The sequence below is a fragment of the Mustelus asterias genome, chromosome 9, assembly GCF_964213995.1.
Source record: "Mustelus asterias chromosome 9, sMusAst1.hap1.1, whole genome shotgun sequence".
Taxonomy (NCBI): Eukaryota; Metazoa; Chordata; class Chondrichthyes; order Carcharhiniformes; family Triakidae; genus Mustelus; species Mustelus asterias.
Genome location: NC_135809.1, coordinates 5,545,803 through 5,551,711, shown reverse-complemented (window position 1 = coordinate 5,551,711; position 5,909 = coordinate 5,545,803).

The following is a 5,909-nucleotide window of genomic DNA, read 5'->3' as shown; positions in this document are numbered from 1 at the left end:
GGTGTGGAAAGAAGGGCCATTACGTGAAGGTATGCAGGGCGAAATCGACCTCCAAGCCCAGTAGCGCCGCGTGCGACCCGCGGGGGCCGCCATCTTGGATGCCATCAGCCGCGTGTGAGCCGTGAGGGCCGCCATCTTGGACGCCTTCAGCCGCGTCGCAAAATCCAACGAATACGCTGGACCAATCCAGGCCTCACCAACTCGCCAGGTCCATGATGGACATTGAGGTAAACGGTCGCACTACAAACTGTTTATTTGACTGTGGGAGTACGGAGAGCTTTATTCACCCTAACACAGTGAGTCGCTACTTTCAGTACTGCCAGTGAAGCAAATGATCTCCATGGCTTCAAAGTCCCACTTGGTGGATGTCCTCGGGTACTGCGTGGCGACCCTGACTGTACGGGGCACAGTGTACAAAAACTTCGGGCTCCTCATGCTGCCACAACTCTGCGCTGCCGTACTCCTGGGGCTAGATTTCCTGTGTCACCTTAAGAGCGTCACCATGGAGTATAATGGGCCTTTTCCCCCGTTCTCCGTTTGCAATCAGCAGTTCTTAGATCGCCCACCGTGCACCACCTGCAGCCTCTCGACCCTTAAAGTCGCCCCTCCCTCACTGTTTGAAAATCTCACCCCTGACTGCAAGCCCATCGCCACCAAGAGCAGATGGTACAGTGCTGGAGACAGAGCTTTTATCAGGTCCGAAGTACAACGGCTCCTAGGGGAGGGGATCATTGAGGCCAGTACCAGCCCCTGGAGAGCCCAAGTAGTCGTTAAAACTGGGGAGAAACATCGCATGGTCATTGACTATAGTCAGACCATTAACCGATACACGCAGCTGGACGCGTACCCCCTTCCCCGCATATCTGACATGGTTAATCAGATTGCGCAATACCGGGTGTTCTCCACCATCGACTTAAAATCTGCATACCACCAGCTCCCTATCCGCCCGGAAGACCCGCCAATATACTGCCTTTGAGGCAGATGGCCGCCTCTATCACTTCCTTAGGGTCCCCTTCGGCGTCACCAACAGGGTCTCAGTTTTCCAGCGTGAGATGGACCGGATGGTAGACCAGAACGGGCTGCGGGCCACCTTCCCGTACCTGGATAACGTCACCATCTGCGGCCATGATCAGCAGGACCACGACGCCAACCTCCACAAATTCCTCCACACTCCTAAATCTGACCTATAATAAGGAGAAGTGCGTATTCCATTCACACCACCTCGCCATCCTTGGTTGTTTTGTGGAAAACGGGGTCATCGGTCCCGATCCGACTTCATGCGTCCCCTCCTGGAACTTCCCCTCCTGGAACTCCCCCTCCCCACCAGCCTCAAAGCACTGCGGAGATGCCTGGGCTTCTTCTCGTATTACGCCCAGTGGGTCCCCAATTATGCGGATAAAGCCCGTCCGCTCATCAAATTCACCTCTTTTCCCCTGACGGCAGAGGCCCGCCTGGCCTTCGACCGCATCAAAGCAGACATCGCGAAGGCCACGATGCACGCTGTAGACGAATCCATCCCGTTCCAGGTGGAGAGCGATGCGTCTGACTTCGCCCTAGCCGCCACCCTTAACCAGGCGGGCAGACCCATGGCCTTCTTCTCACGAACCCTCCAAGGCCCTGAAATTCGACACTCCTCTGTCAAAAAGGAGGCCCAAGCCATAGTGGAAGCTGTACGGCACTGGCGCCACTACTTAGCTGGTAAACGATTCACCCTACTCACGGACCAACGGTCAGTTGCATTCACGTTTAACAACACGCAGCGGGGCAAGATCAAAAATGATAAAATATTGAGGTGGAGAATCGAGCTTTCCACCTACAATTACGACATCTTATACCGGCCCGGGAAGCTCAATGAACCCCCAGACGCCCTGTCCCGAGGAATATGTGCCAGCGCACAAATAGACCAATTGCAGACTCTCCACAACGACCTCTGCAACCCGGGGGTCACCAGGTTTTTTTCACTTCATTAAAGCCCGTAACCTGCTCTACTCCATTGAGGAAGTCAGGTCTATAACCAGACACTGCCAGGTCTGCGCAGAGTGCAAGCCACACTTCTATCGGCCAGACAGAGCACACTTCATAAAGGCCACCCGCCCTTTCGAACACCTAAGCGTCGACTTCAAAGGCTCCCTCCCCTCTTCTGACCGCATTATATACTTCCTCAACGTCATTGACGAATATTCACGTTTCCCCTTCGCTATTCCCTGCCTGGATATGACCTCGGCCACGGTCGTCAGGGCCCTGCACAGCCTCTTCACCCTGTTCGGTTTCCCTAGCTATATCCATAGCGACCGGGGATCCTCCTTTATGAGTGATGAGCTGCGACAGTACCTGCTCTCCAAAGGCATAGCCTCGAGTAGGACCACCAGCTACAACCCCAGGTGGAACGGACAGGTAGAGAGGGAGAACGCAACAGTCTGGAAGGCCGTTTTACTAGCTCTGAGATCTAAAGGTCTTCCAGTCACCCGCTGGCAAGAGGTCCTCCCTGATGCACGACACTCGATTAGATCACTCCTTTGCACAGCTACCAATGCTACCCCTCACGAAAGAATGTTTGTTTTCCCCAGAAAGTCCTCCTCGGGGACCTCACTACCGTCGTGGCTGATGTCCCCAGGCCCTGTCCTGCTCCGGAAGCATGTGAGGACCCATAAGTCGGACCCCCTGCTCGAAAGGGTCCAACTCCTCCACGCCAACCCCCAGTACGACGGTGCCCCAGGGACCACGACGACCCACAACCCCACACCCTCAACCCCCGTATACAGCACGCCTGAGCCCCAGGAGCCGCCACCACGCACCCGACAATCGGAAGGGACTACAGATGACGCGAGCGACTACGGCCTGGCACCTGAACCAACACCACGGCCACCAGAACCGACACCACAACCGGCACTACGGCGGTCGCAGCGGCAGATCAAGCCCCCAGAGAGACTGAATTTGTAAATTTGTAATTCTGTAAATATCGTTCCACCCACCTCACCCCCGCCGGACTCTTTTTTAAAAGCAGGGGTTGAATGCGGTAAACCACTGTTAGCTTATTGCCTGTGTGTGTGTGACATGCCTGGACATGCCCCTGCCGGCCCTGCCCGGGACTCCTCCCCCCCTGGTCCAGGTATAAAGGTGACTGCTCCCCATCCCCTGCCTCAGTCTCTGGACCAGTTCATCGGCATGGGTGTGCTCCAAGTCTTTTGCTAATAAAAGCCTATTTGCTCTTGCATACAAACTAGTCTTTGCTTGATTGATAGTGCATCAATGTTTGCCCAAACGAAAACTGTATGCACTAACATAGTCCATATCCTTCCATTCCAATCCTATTCACGTATTCATCTGGATGCCCCTCAGGTGGAATTAGGCTGGATAACTCCCTCTCGACCAGCATGAACACAATGGGCTGAATGTCCCCTTGCTGCGTCATCAGCTTGCCCTCTGTTTTTTCTCTGTGACATTGTGTGATGGTCTAAAACAGAGACAGTAGGCTGACCGTATTCTTTACGTCTCTCTCTCTCTGTTTTTAATTCCATTGAATTCACTGCCTCAGCAAGTCAGGATCAGTGACTCCTCAAGTGGTTCTTTTGAGGTTTACTGTCTCATGTGCCTGCAATGCTGCAGAGATGGTGATCGGCAGGTAGAATGGATTTGGAGTGGAATGGAAGACATTTAGGGAACAACTAGATACAGTGATGTAAAGAGGAGATTGTCGGGATTTGCTGGGCGATTGGTCTGAGTTGTTGAGGTACATTTATTGTCTATAATTAACCTGTGATCTTGTGAAGGCAGCATTATAAGCAGAACAATTAGTTTGGACCGGCGAAGGCACTGTCACCTCTGGAGTTGCACCATGCTTCAGAAGTGCTGCAGAAAAGCTCGGCCAATGATCCTACCCGCCCTGTACAATGTCGACATCGATTAACGTTAATCAGAGCACCCTTCACATGTCAACTCACCGACAGCAAATTCCGACATCAACAAAACGCTCCTGGGTTGAAAGCATTGGACAATCTCCAGGTTCCTCCAAGCTGTTGCCCAATAGAACGTCAACAGAACAGAAATGTTGATGCTGACGCCTCGGGCAAGTTGTGACAATGACAAGTCAACAAACTCGTCTCGTTGCATATTATCAGCAAGTGTCAAAACTCAAACAGCCAATTGAAGATGTCAACCAGCAGATGGGTACAAATCCCTCCACTCCAGTGGGACAGAGAGCGTCTGAAGGTGAAAACAAAGCCATAATTTTTAATTAATTTTTAAGTTTTAATAACAGGTCTTTTTCATCAGCTGGAAACAGAAAGGATTTATAGCAGTGATTATATCAGTCTGTAACACAGTTAGTTCATTATAACTAACCACAGCATGATTAGAGGATAATAAATCTGATACTGTGGTATCTCCAGGATATCAATTTATAGCATTAAGAATTCTTGCTTTTATGAAGAAGAAATTGACTGCCCATTATCAAGAATTACGGCCAATTTAACATCCATTCAATTTTTATTCTATCCATATTTGGGGTGGGAGGGGAGACATTGCCCAATGATAATATCTGGATTAATAGTCAGTCTTGCAATGAGGAACATGCATGCATTGACACAGCTGTGTTTAACCACAGTCGATATTGAGATATATTGGTTCCGTTACTGAGGGTCACAGATTGCATGTCAGTAGAAAGGGATAGTGACAAAGTTCTGAGGGCAGGCAAACTTCATAAGATACTCCGTCAGCCTTCCTGTTGACAGGGTCAAAGACCTTGGAAGGGGTCCAGAGAAGGTTCACAAGAATGATCCCAGGAATGAAGGGTTTGTCATATGAGGAACAGTTGAGGAGTTTAGAGAGATAGAGTCATAGAGGTTTACAGCATGGAAACAGGCCCTTCGGCCCAACTTGTCCATGCCGCCCTTATTTTTTGTTTAAACGCCTAAGCTAATCCCAATTGCCCGCATTTGGCCCATATGCCTCTATGCCCATCTTACCCATGTAACTATCTAAATGCTTTTTAAAAGACAAAATTCTACCAGCCTCTACTACTATCTCTGGCAGCTTGTTCCAGACACTCACCACCCTCTGTGTGAAAAAATTGCCCCTCTGGACACTTGTGTATCTCTCCCCTCTCACCTTAAACCTATGCCCTCTAGTTTTAGACTCCCCTACCACTCTGTCCACCTGTGACTCCACTTTCAAGGAGCTATGAACATGTACCTCTAGATCTCTTTGTTCTGTAACTCTCCCCAATGCCCTACCATTAACTGAGTAAGTCCTGCCCTGGTTCAATCTACCAAAATGCATCACCTCGCATTTGTCTAAATTAAACACCATCTGCCATTCGTCAGCCTTCTGGCCCAATTGATCAAGATCCCGCTGCAATTGGAGATAACCTTCCTCACTGTCCACCATGCCACCAATCTTAGTGTCATCTGCAAACTTACTAACCATGCCCCCTATATTCTCATCCAAATCATTAACATAAATGACAAATAACAGTGGCCCCAGAACTGATCCCTGAGGCACAACGCTGGTCACAGGCCTCCAGTTTGAAAAACAACTCTCTACAACCACCCTCTGGCTCCTGTCAAGAAGCCAATTTTGTATCCATTTAGATACCTCACCCTGGATCCCGTGAGATTTAACTTTATGCAACAACCTACCATGCGGTACCTTGTCAAAGGCCTTGCTAAAGTCCATGTAGACAACATCAACTGCACTGCCCTCATCTACCTTCCTGGTTACCCCTTCAAAAAACTCAATTAAATTTGTGAGACATGATTTTCCACTCACAAAGCCATGCTGACTGCCCCTAATCAGTCCTTGCATCTCTAAATGCCTGTAGATCCTGTCTCTCAAAATACCTTCCAACAATTTACCCACCACAGATGTGAGGCTCACTGGCCTGTAGTTCCCAGGCTTTTCCCTGCAGCCCT